The sequence below is a fragment of the Sphaerodactylus townsendi genome, linkage group LG05 (assembly GCF_021028975.2).
Source record: "Sphaerodactylus townsendi isolate TG3544 linkage group LG05, MPM_Stown_v2.3, whole genome shotgun sequence".
NCBI lineage: Eukaryota > Metazoa > Chordata > Lepidosauria > Squamata > Sphaerodactylidae > Sphaerodactylus > Sphaerodactylus townsendi.
In genome coordinates this window covers 32,697,169-32,712,440 of record NC_059429.1, presented here as the reverse complement: position 1 = coordinate 32,712,440, position 15,272 = coordinate 32,697,169, and positions in this window count along the sequence as shown.

The window sequence follows — 15,272 nt, the reverse complement described above, 5'->3', positions numbered from 1 at the left end:
CATCTTATATAGCTAGCTATGCCAAACAGGTCTATAAGATATGTTCTTTTGTCATGTCTTAGCCCTTAGTGATAACATCTTTCTTAGTGATATAATCTTTTGTTTGCCTGCATAACCAGCTGACCTAGAGAGAAAACCCTTCTGAATCTCTGACTATATAAATCCCTCATTCTTTAATATCAAATACAATTTTAGGCACATTCTCCATCCTCACACCAAGCATCTGTGATATGTTCTAGATAGAAAAATTGCCAAAAATAACCTTATAGCAACCTCTGGAAGAGCATGACATTATGAATGCATTAATGGAATTTATTTACCAAAAAAATCAGAAACTTATTGCATGAATGGGTACTGGGCTAACTCATTGTTGGGCATGAAATTCCAAAAACTTAATCCTTATTTCCAGGATGATCTTTGCAACTATATGATGTAACATCTTAAAAACCAAGAAGAAACTACCTTTTCCTTTAAAAGAATTTAATTTTAAAAAATCCAATTTAAATTTTAAAAAGCCAATTCTTTTATTTTTTTTTAATCATTGGTTTTAATCTACCCTGTTTGGTAATAGGATGGAATGGAATTTTGTGTAAGCATCTAAATAAAACAGTTTTCATTTTTTGTATATATTGATCTTAACCTGACTGCAAAATAAAGGATGTTATTTTATAAACAGTAAACATTTTCATCAATGATTGCTTGACTTTCAGGAAGTACTATTAAGTCTCCATGTATTTGCAAAATTGTTTAGTAGGTTGAATGTGCCAAAATCATTGGTGGTAGAAAGCGCTATCAAGTCACAGCCACATAAGGTTTTCAACGCAAGAAATATTCATTCATAAGGGGTTTGCCACTTCCTGCCTCTGTGTAGAGACCCTCCATTTCTTTTCCAGATTAGTATTTCTTCACAATGCAAACAGAAAACGTATTTCTCCAGAATATAGAATGAAAACATTTAACTTCCTGAGGTAATTTCTATAAGTTATTCCAAGGAAATGCAATCAATATCTCTTCTGATTTTTTATTCTCTCTACAGAGCTAAAGCATGTTTTTCAGCTGTAAAAGTGAAGGCTTCAGTCCTAGCCTATTAACTGGTTGACTAAACATATTTACAGTGCATGCTTGACCAAACAATGGCAATGACTGAAGAAAAAAATTCAATGCACAAATCTGTTGCGCTGGAATACTCTGGCTGGTTCCACATGGGCCAAAAACAGCACTGTGAAAACAGTGTGAAAATGGTGTAAAAGGGTTTAAAACAGTGTAAAGGGGTTTATACCGTTTTCACACCGCTGTTTTTGGCCCATGCAGAACCAACCTCTGCTTGGATAATTGAACTGTGGGTTACCTGAAAAACAAAAAAGAATCATTTAAGAGAGAGAAAAAACAAAAACTATTGCTTGTTTTACAGACATTACTTGAGCTCCATTTCTGCGTGCAAGAATAAATGCACTTTCAAAACTGCTTTTCCAAGTGGCTCTTTGAAGCTGTGCCAGAATGGCACGAAATCGCGCGTTTTAAACAGTTGGCGAGAAGTGGTTTTGAAATTATTTCTTTGGGTAATGCTGGAAGAGGGCCTGGTAGTCTGAATGGTCGCCTTACTCTGTGGTTTGTAGGGAGTCACATTTGAAATTACCATCAACCACAAGATCAACATGAGTACTGACTGTATGCCTTGTCTGTTTCTGCTATTAACCAATGGGCGAAACTAAGCATGCACTGAGCTCAAACAATAATACTGGCGGCACTGCAAACCATACGGCCTATTTTAATTACACCAGGATTAGGGGCATGTAGAGTTGTCTCTTTCTGCCACTGTTGAACTTCAACCCAATGCTCTTTCGCCCACATCTAGGAGACCAGAGAGGAGACATCCCTCTGTTATCACTTGAGATTGCCATAGTTACCTGGAGAAGGATCAGACGTGGGCTGTGAAGAAATGGGAGTAAAAGAATGCGCCTTCCACCACCACCACCGCCACCACTTTACCTGTAGTGGATTTGCTCTTGTCAGCTGCCCTACAGGTTTTACTTTCTGCTCTGTGTGGACTGCTTGCGGGCCTGGTCCTTGGGTGAGAGTGCAAAGGCTATGAAGAAGAAGTAGTGGGTAGCTGAATGGAAAATATGGGCCCTTGCATCCATGGCACCAGCCCTGCAGTTTACCCATCTTCTAGTCTCTCTGACTGTGGTTGTTTCAAGATAGGAATGGTTCTCAATTTAACTTTGGCTCAAGCAGTTAATATTTTCAGAGCAAAGACCCTATCAGGGCTCAGGCATCTGAAATGACCGTGAAACCCTGCATTCAAGTAGTTCAACACAGAAAAGATCAAAATATTTCATCAATGAAACCAAACCACTGTTGCAATCCTTTCGAGCAGAAGTCTTTTCAACTGCAAAGAGCACTCCTTGCAAGAGATGTGGGCATGTCCACAGGACATAGCAATGCCCAGCTTTTGGAGAAACTTGCTATGAGTGTGCAGGGAAGAATCATTTTGAAAAATGGGTAATGCATAACATGTCCTTTCAACTTGCTAGAGATATGAACGCTCTACTCATAAGGCCAATGGCTGCACACCAGTACACTATGCTGATATTACAGAGAAATATATTTCTCTCCATATTAAATGCTTAGCCTTACAATAGTGAAAATACAACAGAAGCAGATCTCTTTTACTTTCACATTGCTTCCACTTACTCAATTTTTGTGCTCAGGCAGGACTCTTGCACAATAACATCATTTGGCAATAAGGGCCTGAAACCAAACAGCTCTTGGCAAATTGAAGAAGGCCATTACAAAAATTCCAGTTTTACAATATCTTGATTCTGCAGAACTAGAGATCGAGGCTAATGAATTCAAAAATGGAGACATGTCCATTCCAGAAAAGGAGACCAATAGTATATGCATCCCAGTCCCTGTCCAAGGCAGAACAGAACTACTGGTACTCATAAATAGGAGAAAAAAGCTCCGGCAATTGTTTTTGCAGTGTCCAGGTTCCACTAGTATGTATTCGGTGCTCAAATGAAAGTCCAATTTGATCATAAACCACGAGGAGCCCCAGCAAGACCACAGAGAATGTTATTACATCTGCAGAAGTATGACATTCAGATTTCATACAAAAAAAAACAAAGAGGTGCTGACATTTCAAAGGCCACCATAGATAGCACTCCTGATGTGAAACCCTTGATGGAGGAACAGGTGATTTATGGCCTGCACAGCACAATTCAACGATCACATGATTAATAAGGATTTTACTGCAACAGACACAGATCTGCTTGCCTAAAGATCATCACATCAGTGTGAGGTTGCCTTCAAATTTCAAGGATTATGTTATGGGATAGTGGTAAAGACTAATCTCCAACAGCGAGTTAAGTACTACTGATCTCTGACTCTGAGTTCTGACGTGGTTGATTATGTTGACTGTTAATTGATAAGATGACAGCGTTAGCTTGAAGATGGGGAATGTGATGTACATATGAACATTTTTTACTAAGCTAGTGAGACTCAGTGTTTCGGAGTCATATACACACAAACTATTTTGTTTCTACCTCTAAGTCTGTATGGGAGGGGCTTCACTTAGTTCTAATTCCTTGTGTCTGCAGGATGTAGTTCCATGTATGTGTAAGTGCCTTCTCTGTCAGAAGCAATAAATTGCCAGAATCTCCTGTGTGCTATCTGGGTAGGTAACTAAACACCAGACCCCAAAAGATACTGTCTTCCCAAGTGCATGAGGGCTTTTTTGTTTTGCCTGGTATTCCCTCACTGATTCTCATTGGCCTTCCACCAGTTGTTGTGTGTGTTTGTTCATTTGTTCATTAACATATTTGTTCATTTTTAAAATATATTTACATATATTTTAAAATCTTGTTTTAACATTTTTATTGTTTGCTGCCTTGGGGACCTTAACATGAGTGGAAAGATGGCCTTAAAATGTTATAACAAACCATATATGACTCCAAAAGCACTGAGTCTTACTAGGTTAGTAAAAAAATCTTATTTGTCTTCATACAAGCAAAAGATATAGAAGGAGGCTTATGGCAATTGCTTAAAGCCAAGTTGCTCTGCTGCATGATCATATCCTTTCTTCATCCAAATGTCTGTATTTTCTATTCCTGCATCCGTTTGTCTTCTCACTATTCCTGCAAGTTTGGGGGTTGTTGAGCAGGCATCTAATATAGTGTACTAGAAGGCTTGACAAAGAAAGACAAGCTATACTTAAACAATACCAGACAAAGCCTGGATTTGCTGAGAGTATCATATTATTCTCAGTAATTTAAATGGTTAAAGATATAGGTAATCTGAAAGCCATTCCACAGACTATGCAGCAGTGAATCCAGGCTGGCCACTACACAAGCACTCCTATTTACTTCAAAGTAAGCCACACTGAACACAGCAGGATTTGTTGCTGAGTGTATAGTAATAGGATGGACTCCAAGATGTGTCTACAGAAGTTATTGCATCTTCCTGGAAAGATTTCTAACATTATTTGTTGCTTTCATACTTAAAATATATTAAGTATCCATCTAAAAATACAGTGCATGTAGCCAAGTTTGGAGCAGTCCTCCTTCAGTACATGAGTTTACAGCTTTGCTACTCTTTCTCAAAAAATCTGTGCCTTGGGAGCTGCCTGCTTATCCCATTTGCTGTTCCTGGCTCTTGTAAACAGCCTCTTGTCTGCCCTGGGGCCCATCTGCCACCTTACTTGGCAACACTGAACATGGCAACACTTTTTCTACCAGTTCCCTTGCACTGCATCACTTTTTCCTCCGACTGATCCAATGTCATTCACTCAGAATTTAAACGTTAATTTCAAGGTACAATCCCTAGCTAATGCAAATATCTTGAGAAAGAAGAGCCAAAATAAAAACGGACAAGTTGATTGAAGTCTTACTCAGATAATACATTTAATTGTGTGTTTTATTTGTGTACTGATTTTAAGTTCTGGATGCTTATAATGTTTGTGTCCTTCAGCCTCTGCTGTTCTGTGGTCACCTTGAATTAGTGAGATATGATAGAACATAAATATTTTAACTAACTAAACTTTGCAAACACTGTACAGAGAGCAAGCTATTTCCAAATATATTACCATCATTTTTGCAGTATTTGATCTTGTAAAATAGAGGATGTTTATCTGGGAATAAACAGTGAAAATCAGAAAGATAACATATGTCCCTAAGCACATATTCAAGTTGTGCAGTCAAATAGAGGATTACAGGGTCATCATGTAGAAGTCAAAGTGGACAGAATTATGGCTTTGGCACAGTTTGGAATATCTGGCATATGGTGATATCAGATAGTTTAGAAAGTGTATGTCTTGTTTCTAGAGCTGAGCTTGGGAAGAGGAATGGGTTCAGAAAGGAGCTTATGGGGATTTGTCTGCATGATCATCTAAAGTCTTCTTCGAGTTCATATATACTTGTCTTAAGTTTCAGGAAATTTGGATGCTCCTATGAAGAGGTAAAAAGAAATCAAAGAGGCAGCTAAAATAAATCAATGAATCTTGAATGGGTGATTTCTGCAATCCTCAGGTGGCTTGGGTAAGTGTATTAACAGTATTTAATATTTATACAGAGTTTTAGAGGTTCGGGGATTTTATGTTATGGGTTGTATCCAGGCTACAGAACTTCGCTGCTCCCTCCATCCTCACACCCGACTGATCTCCATAAAATGCTGCTTTTCAGATAAACGAGGAAAGACATGGAGGGTTTGCAATGAGAAGGGATGTATTGGATCCCCTGCAGTGAGAAGGGATGGAAATTGGCAATTTAATTTGGATCCAATCTTATAACATTAACGAGTGGAGACCTGAGGTAGTTGCAGGGTCGGTGCAATCTGTCCTCTAGTCTCCATTTCTCCTGTTGCCTTTCGTCTCCTTCCATGACTTGTTCCTCCTCCTTCTGTGCAGCTTCTACCATCACCGCTGCTTCTACCATTCCTCTCTGCTTCAAAGCACTTCAAAATGACAACATTGTACACGGATGGACTTATGGACAATCGCAGCAACCCTCAGAATTGCAACTGGATCTTGCAGTGTCGCATCACAATATCACACTCCCCTCCTCCCTCACAGGTTGGGTTTGGGGTATTTTTTGAAGTCCCCTCAGGAACTTTTTTTCATTTTGGGATTTTTCTGCAAACTAAAGGGTTTCCTCAGATATTCCTTACTGGTTGGTCATGACGGGCAGCTGCTGTATATAGTTGCTGGAAGGAAGTTGGGGATTGTGTGCTCCTGTTTTTAAATCACATTATACTATAAGGTTTTCCTTTCTTTTTCTGTCATTTAATTTAAATTGAATATTTGTATTTTGTATGCACCTTTGGGTCCTCCAGGGGGGAAAAGTGGGGTAAAAATACATATAAAACTAAAGATGTGCTTTAACTTTGCTAATCAGTTTACCATCTGCCCAGTGGTGGGATCCAAAAATTTTAATAACAGTTTCCGATGGTGGTAGGATTCAAACAGTGGCGCCGCCGCACACACGCACCTCCAGTTCCTATTGGGCAGGGAGGTTGCTTTAGTAACCCCTTCTTGGCACTCAGAAAAAATTAGTAACCACTTCTAGAGAAGTAATGAGAACTGGTTGGATCCCACCTCTGCATCTGCCTCAAAGTTCACATCTGACTCCCTTGTTGATACACATAGGGAACGAGAACCAACAACCTCAGATTTTCCTGAGATTGCCTTTGCAGCTGCAGGGCTGAAGAGCAAGAGGAGGGGAAGGATTTCTCATTCAGAACTGGGGGGGGGCCATCAGTTTTCTCACAGCCCCGATGGCACATCAGGCACTTGGCCTTGCAAGGGAGGGGCCAGAGTGGTATACTGTGGTAACCCTCCTTAGATTGATGGGTTGTGGGAGGAAAAGTTGTTCCACACTTTTCCTACTCACCCTCACTTTGTTTAGTAGTTGTGGGTGTTTTTGGTATGTGGGTTATGTTGCATGCTTTATGGGAGTTTGGGGCATTGGTCTAGATCCAAATTGGGGGAGACTGAGATGGTGGGCCTGCCTGTCTTGGTATGGGGATCCCCATAAGGGGTCTCGTGGGTGGAGCTGTCTGTCTTATGTCCAGCTTGGGGGCTGGTGCATAGATCCAGCCCTCAGGTAGCATGGGAAACACACAGTGGTGGAAGATGCCTATGTGGGACCCCTGGACTTGCATCCGGCAATGTTCCTCCAGCAGACAGGATGGCTTGATGAATTGTGTTATCAGTCTTCTGGAAGGTCATCCAGTTATGAATTTGGCGCGATGCTACATCAGTTCTCCTGCAATTACACTTAATATTGGCTGTGGAGATTTTTTAACCAAAATAACATGGTCTTATTATTTTGCCATCCCCTTCATTCCCTCCTTTTCCCCTCAGCTGCAATTCAGCCAACATTGTGGACATGCTTTAAGACATGAGGTTAGATGTGTGCTACAATACCCTTTGATATATAACCATCTTTGAGATTCAACGGCATGTATGCCCTCAATGTTTATATTTTATTTCTTGTGAGCACTGTCTACAAAAAAGTCTATCTTCTTACGTGTGCCAGTCATGATGTGTTGAATCTGGATCAGGACACATCATGACAAAAAAAACAAGAGAAGCCTCCCTATAAAGCAAGATAGTTCTTCATCATCTCAGTGTGATATCAGTGGGCTTGACCTTTGCAGAAACCCATTCAGAAAATTCTAGAGCTGTACTGAGAATGTCTTGGCACTAATTCAACCCATCCCATCCCATCCAAAAACAGACATGGAACACACATTCCTCTAGAACCAGAATTGTACCTTTCTACTCTGTTTTTCTTTAGCAACTGCAGTAGAGACATATTAAAAACTTCTTTCTGGAAGACATGTGAGCTAGGCTTTTCTTTCTGAATAAATAAGTCAGTTTTGTCCTGTCACCCTTTCTCTCACTTCCTGTTAGTGATCTGAGAATAGTGCAGAAAATTTCCTAGAGGGGAAATTTACTGGCTATTGACTGGCACACTGAGTGTTTACTGTGCCTTGCCAAACAATATCAGGTTGAATCTTGTCAACATTACTGTTGATTTACCAGACAAGTTTATTGTAACCAGACATCCTGTCCCCATATCTCTGGAACCTAATCATCACTTTAATTTCCATGGACCAACATCTAACACATTCTCAGTCACAGACAGCTTCTCAGCATGTGAAGTCTGCCATTTCTTCAAAGTGAATCCTTCAACCCATTCCTGTTTCATTCTCTACATCAGCCTTGTCATGTGGGAAGACTTCTCTCAAGAATTCTGGGTCCTGACAATCATATTCATTGGCTGTGCTGTAGAGATCATTACTATTCCATCCAATGTCAATACTATTCCCTCCCTTCCCCCCCCCCAAAAAAAACCCTTCCTCCCTTCTGCTTGAGGAAATCTCTCTCCAGCTGAATGATGCGATCAAACAAGTTGTGCCTGGAGTGGGGACCAGCCCATGGGAAGGAGAGAGCAACATGACACAGATAGCACAATGGGAAGAAACAGGTGAAAGCTTTATTGATTACAGATTCCTCAAGTCTTTGTGCATCATAAACAGGGGATAATGGGTGCAGTTGTAATGTCCATCAACCTCCCAATTACCAGACTCGGGTTCAAGTGAAGTAGATTTATTGATTAGAGGATTGTGAACATCATACACTCTGGGTTTGCCAGAACAGAAGGTCTAACAAATTACTTCTAGTTAATATCTCCACTTGAACTCCCTTTTCCCCCAGGAGTTCCCACAAAGCAAAACTGCCCCCAAGCAGTGTAGTTTCTCCAAGGTCATGGACTTGATAAAACCCCCAGGTGCTGTGTGTTTGGAAAAAGAAATAGTTACTACTATCACAAGTAAAGCACTGTTAATTATTTTAGCTGGAGGTTTCAGGTGCCCCAGCCTCCTATTGTGCTATGGCAAGAGCTAGGTGGAGTCTTGACATGTTGACAGCTTAACTGGACCAAGTTCAGTGCAGCTTCTCCCCAACTCAGCCCTCCCTTCGCTTGCGTGTAACCTAGGAGCAAGACAACTTCACTGCTGAATTAGCCTGGAATTTCGCGGTGAAGAAACCACTGTTCCTGGTCATCACTATCTTCTGGGGGCATAGTCAATGAGTCAGCCCTGAGGGTTGACTTTTCGCTTTTGTCATAATTCCCCAACCTGGAGCTTCTTCCAGAGGGGCCCACTTTTGAACTTCCGCAGGGAGTCCCCTATGCAACAACTTCTTGCAATTATGTTCCCGGCAGTTGCTAATGCCGTCAACATGCCACAAGAGACAGAAAGCTTAGCTTGCAAGGCTTCACCACCAAACTGAAGGAACCTGCAATGTGTGTTCAGCCCTAATATCGCCAAGCCATATTTCATTGCCCTCTGTGGATAGGCTCACCTCATCTGTCCTGTAGAAACCATCTTGCCTGTGGGAAATTCCAAGATGCTCAATCACCCCTCCACCATGAGACAAAACAAATGTCTAAAGTGCCTGGTTAAATTTATGTCATAACAATCAACTCTCCTATGATCCCAGGTACCCTGCCACTCCTTCCTCTGCAGGAGGAATAGTTAAAATAGATAATGCAGGGGGAGCTGATTCCTCTACAGAAGCACTGTGGATATCAATACCAGGGGTGAAGCATAGTTTAACATTAGGAATATATTATTGTCCCCCTGACCGAAGTGCACAAGAGGATTCTGAAATGGAAAAAGAAATTAGAGAGGCCAACAAAAGCAAAAATGTAGTGGTAATGGGCGATTTTAATCTTCATCCCCATATAAACTGGAAAATGCATGTTCAGGTATTGCAGTAGTAAGGAGAGAAACATTCCTGGATATGCTAAATGACTGTGGCTTAGAGCAGATGGTTGTAGAAGGCGTGATCCTAGATCTATGAATTCTATGTGGGACGCCAGAACTCTGGTCGCGGCGGAAGTCCGTGTTGCTTGAGCCTGGAATGAGGGAACAGCGACTAAGCAATGCTGTCATTAGATTTCCAGGTATCTCTCTGCATGCAAACAGAGTGGGACAACTACTTTCAATGTAGTTACATTTGCCTTCAGGAAAGGGAAATTTCTTAAAGATGAGGGGAGATAGTGCTTAGCAGGAAGCTGAAAGGGAAAATCAAGAGGGAGTCCAAAGAAATGTCCAAGGTGCTTGGGAGGTTATTTAAAAAACACAGCTCCTTAAAAGCCTGAAGGCTGGAATCGTTCCACAGGTTTGAAAGGCAGTGCCCAGTCCAAAAAAGAAAGCCACCATGGTTAACAAGGGAGGTTGAGGAAACCATTAGGAAAGAAAAGATGTCTTTTAGAAAATGGAAGTCCTCAACTGGAAATCCGATGAAGAATACCAGAGAGAACACAAACCGGATGGCAAAAAAGAAGCAAGTTAGCTGTAGAGTAGAGACAAAAAAAGGATTATGAGGAACGCAATTTTGGCTGCAAACATCAAGAATAGCTGGGAAACTTAACAAACAGAAGTTCTTCCAAAAGTACACATCCAAAAGCTATGAAAAAAACCAGCTAGGGAAGCGGTAGGCCCGGTAGGATGATGAAGGCGGAACAAAAAGGGTTGCTAAAGATGACAGGGTATTGACTGCAGAGAAGCTGAATCGAATTCTTTGCATCTATCTTCACCAAGAGAGGAGGTGAGGAAAATTCCTGCACCTGGAACCAAGGTTCTTAGGAGGTGAATCCAGAGGAACTGGCAGCTAATGATAGTGCGGGTAGAGCAAAAGGGAAGAAGTTCTGGCAAGTTTCATTGATAAAATTTACAAATGATACTTTTAAATCCTGGCCCGAATTGCGTATCTCCATATCCAAGGAAGTTCTTAAAAGAGCTCCGCTATAGCATGAGAATTGCTGGACGCTTCCTCACATTAATATGCAACTTATCCCTGAAATCAGGCTCCATCCCTGAAGACTGGAAGATGGCCAATGTCACACCAATCTTTAAGAAAGGGTCTAGGGGGGACCCAGGAAATTACAGGCCAGTTAGTTTGACATCTGTTCCTGGTAAATTAGTAGAATCTATGGCCGTTTCCACACGGGCAATGAATGGCAGCCTGGAGACGGTAAAAACGCCGTCTCCAGGCCGCCATTCGCACAGGGGGCACAGCTGCATCACAGCCGGCCATGCCGCCATACTCGCTTCGTCCTTTTTTCCGTCGCGGAGCCGGCGTTTCCCCAGAGCGCTTGGAAGCGCTCTTTTTGGGGAAACGCCGCCTCGAAGCCACTGCCGAGCGAACGGCAGCGGCTTCGCGACACCTCCCCCACCCGGCACTTACCTTGTCCCCGGGCCTCCATCTCCTGCAGGCGCGCAGAGCCAGGGGGGCGTGTCCCCAGGCCTCGGCGACACGCCAGAGGCCCGGGGACATGCCAGGTTGGCCCCAGTGCTGCCCACGGCGCCTCAGCGGCACCGGCCTGCTCCGGCCTGGTTTCAGGACCGTCCGTCGCGGTGAGGCGGTCCCAGCGTCGCTCGGGTCGGCGTGCATTAGCGCCGACCCGCCCGCTTCCGCCATAACCGTGCAGTTTTTAAACGGCCTATCATTATTAAAAGATAAAATTATTAAACATGTGTAGAAAAGCAAGACCTGGCTGAGTGAAGAAGTCCAGCATGGCTTTTTGGCAGAGACAAGTCCTGTCTTCACAAACTTACTTTGTGAGTTCTTTTGAGGGTGTAAACAGGCATGTGGATAAGGGGGAACCAGTGGACATTGTCTACTTGGATTTCCAAAAGGCTTTTGACAAAGTTCCTCACCAGAAACTGTTGAGAAAACTCAGCAATCATGGAATAAGAGGGGAAGTCCTCCTACGGATTAAAAAACTGGTTGAGGAACAGGAAACAAAGGGTGGGTGTAAATGGGAAGTTCTCACAATGGAGAGATGTAGGGAGTGGTGTCCCCCAAGGATCCGTATTGGGACCAGTGCTCTTTAACTTATTCATAAAATGACCTGGAAGTAGGGGTGGGTGTGCCAAAGTTTGGCAGATGATACCAAATTATGTAGGGTGGTGAGAACCACAAAGGATTGCGAAGAGCTCCAAGCGGACCTTGATAAATTAGGTGAGTGGGCTAAGAAATGGCAAATGCAGTTCAATGTAGCAAAATGTAAATGATGCACATGGGCCAAAAAAGCCAAACTTCACATACACACTACAAGGGTCAGTGCTATCAGTCACAGACCAGGAAAGGGATTTGGGCATCTTAGTTGATAGTTCCATGGGAATGTCAACTCAATGCATGGCAGCTGTGAAAAAGGCAAACTCTATGCTGGGGATAATTAGGAAAGGAATTGATAATAAAACTGCAAAGATTGTCATGCCATTATATAAAGCAGTGGTGCGACCACACTCGGAGGCAATCACTGTGGTTCAGTTCTGAATGCTTCCGCATCACATCTCAAAGGATATCGAACAGAATAGAAAAAAAAGAAGAAGTGCGCAGAGAAGCGGGCAACAAAAACCTGGATGATTGATGAAGAAGTTGGAGACACCTTCCCTTATGGAGAGGAGAGGCTGCAGCGTTTGGGACTACTTTAGTTTGGAGGAGGAGACATCCTCGAGGGGATAATGATTGAGAGCTCTATAAAAAATTATGCATGGGGTAGAAAATGTCGACAGAGAGAAATGTTTCTCTCTTTCTCAAAATACTAGAACCAGGGGGCATTCATTGAAAACGCTGGGGGGAAGAATTAGGACTAATAAAAGGGAACACTTCTTCATGCAACGTGTGATTGGTGTTTGGAATATGCTGCCACAGGAGGTGGTGATGGCCACTAACCTGGATAGCTTTAAAAAGGGCTTGGACTGGGGGTGTAACGAGGCGGCCCTGGGCAAACTGTAGCCCTGGGCAAAACCTGAGTTGGCGCCCCGTAGCGGCCACTCCACCACGACCAAATTTTTTTTGCACCAGGACATTGGTGCCTGCAGGGGGCGCATTTTGGATGTATCGGCACCAAAATTTGATAGGGGTATCATCATTGGAAACTGGTCCTTATGGTACAAAGAAGCTTTGGTGCAGTTTACAGAAAGTTTAGGGGCCCAAAGTTATGTACCCTCAAAGGGGGTGCCCCATCCCCCATTCTTTGCTAAGGAGATGTGGGCTACCCTGTTGAGGGTCCATAACTTTGGACCCCCTGAACCAAACTGCACCAAACTTGGGGGGTCCCATCATGACAGTCTCCAGATGATACCCTGAAATTTTGGTGCTGATACGTCCAAGAATGTCTTCCCTGCAAGAACATCCTGAAATTTGCCCAATAATCTTTGTTCTGCATTGAGTTTTCTGCATTGCTGTCAATGGGGGTTGCAGGCTGGGGGGCACATTTCTGAAGGCACCGTCTCAAAACTTTCAGGGTCTCATAAGGAGACTTCCCTAATGATACCCCCCAGGTTTGGTGCAGTTTGGTTCAGGGGGGCCAAAGTTATGGACCCTCAAAACTGTAGCCCCCATCTCCTATTAGCTCCCATTGGAAACAATGGGGGATAGGGGCACCCCCTTTGGGAGTCCATAACTTTGGACTCCCTGAACCAAACCTCACCAAACTTGGGGAGTATCATAAGGACAGTCTCCTGATGATACGCTGAAATTTTGCTGCCGCTAGCCTAAAAACTGCGCCCCTGCAGGCCAAAAATGGAAAGCCACTAAAAATACCCAAAAACGAACCCAGCATTTTGATGCCCACCACAAGGTGATGCCCTGGGCAGCTGCCCACCTTGCCCAATGGGCATTACGCCAGTGGCTTGGACAGATTTATGGAGGAGAAGTCGATCTATGGCTACCAATCTTGATCCTCCTTGATCTGAGATTGCAAATGCCTTAGCAGACCAGGTGCTTGGGAGCAGCAGCAGCAGCAGAAGGCCATTGCTTTCACATCCTGCACGTGAGCTCCCAAAGGCACCTGGTGAGCCACTGTGAGTAGCAGAGTGCTGGACTAGATGGACTCTAGTCTGATCCAGCAGGCTAGTTCTTATGTTCTTATGAGCTCTGCAAAACCCAATGATCTTGATGTCTGGAAACTACTGCTCAAGGTCAGCTTGGGTTGTACACTGCAGGAAGATGTCTGACCATCAACCCAAATCATTTTTACACAGTAGAATGACACATGCATCTGGATGGCAATGGTGAGTGCAGCCTCAGTGAGGATTGGCATCATGTTCCCAGCTCTTGCATCATTGGCTCAGTCACATGATATCTAATGCTTCCCCCAGCCTGTCGGGATCACTGTCTTGGCTATATTGCATAAAGTTTTCTCTAATAATAATTGTGCTTTGCCCTTCTTCTAGCTGATGTATCTAGAGAAACAAGAAAGTTGGAGCTGTATGCAGGAGACTGTCACCTGCCCAGTGTTTTTATTGCAGAGCTGGGCAAACCCTGGGATGCTGCTGAAGTGGCAGCCTCAATCCTGAAGGAATGCATCCCTTAGTCAGACAGTTGAAGACCCACCAAGACCAGAGCAGCCCAGAATACTGTGTGAGAGTGAAATCTAGTAAAGTGGTGCGGATCTTGATACATTAGTGAGGAATCATGGACACCTGGGTAGTGTGCACCAGAAACAGAGGGCTTCATCTGATTCTAGATCTCGAAAGCAGATCTCTTCCACAGCAAAATTTCTGAACAGTCTTCATTGCTACCATTTTCTCTTTGCTACCACCTTGAGAGTGGTTTGCATCCACATTTTAAATGCATACTTTCACATCACAGTTCATCCCTAGAACCACAAGTCGCAATTAAAAAATCATGTCCAATACACAGTACTACCATTTGACCTTTCTGCAGCACCACACATCTTGCCAAAGAGTATGACTGCCCACCTTCATCTCCAAGATGTTACCAAATCTATCTATATATATAAAAATGGAACCATGCGTTTGTTGCTTTGAGAATAACCCCGCACCTGCTGGCCCAAACGCTCTGAAAATTTCACAGACCCTTACTCATTCCCCTGACTGTGTTCTTATGTACCTCCTGCTGTCAGACAACACACCTGAGCCAGGTAAAACATCTTTTTCCTGGCGCACCAGGCCATGAAGCTGCCTGTGTGTAACTGTCACCCTTAGAATGTTCGTGCCCTTAGAATGTTCGCTAAGATGGCCAGATATGAGCAGTGAAAACAGTACATAAGCAATAACTCGAGTGGACGTGAAACACATACACACATTGCTGTGTGAGACGTCTGTTATTCTTTTTTCTTTTTTGTATAAGGAGTACGAAGATGTCTGCTGTGTAATATAGAAGGCTAGTGACAATTAAGTGATATTTTATTTAACGAATAGTAGAAAGATTGGTGAAGTCAAACCTAATT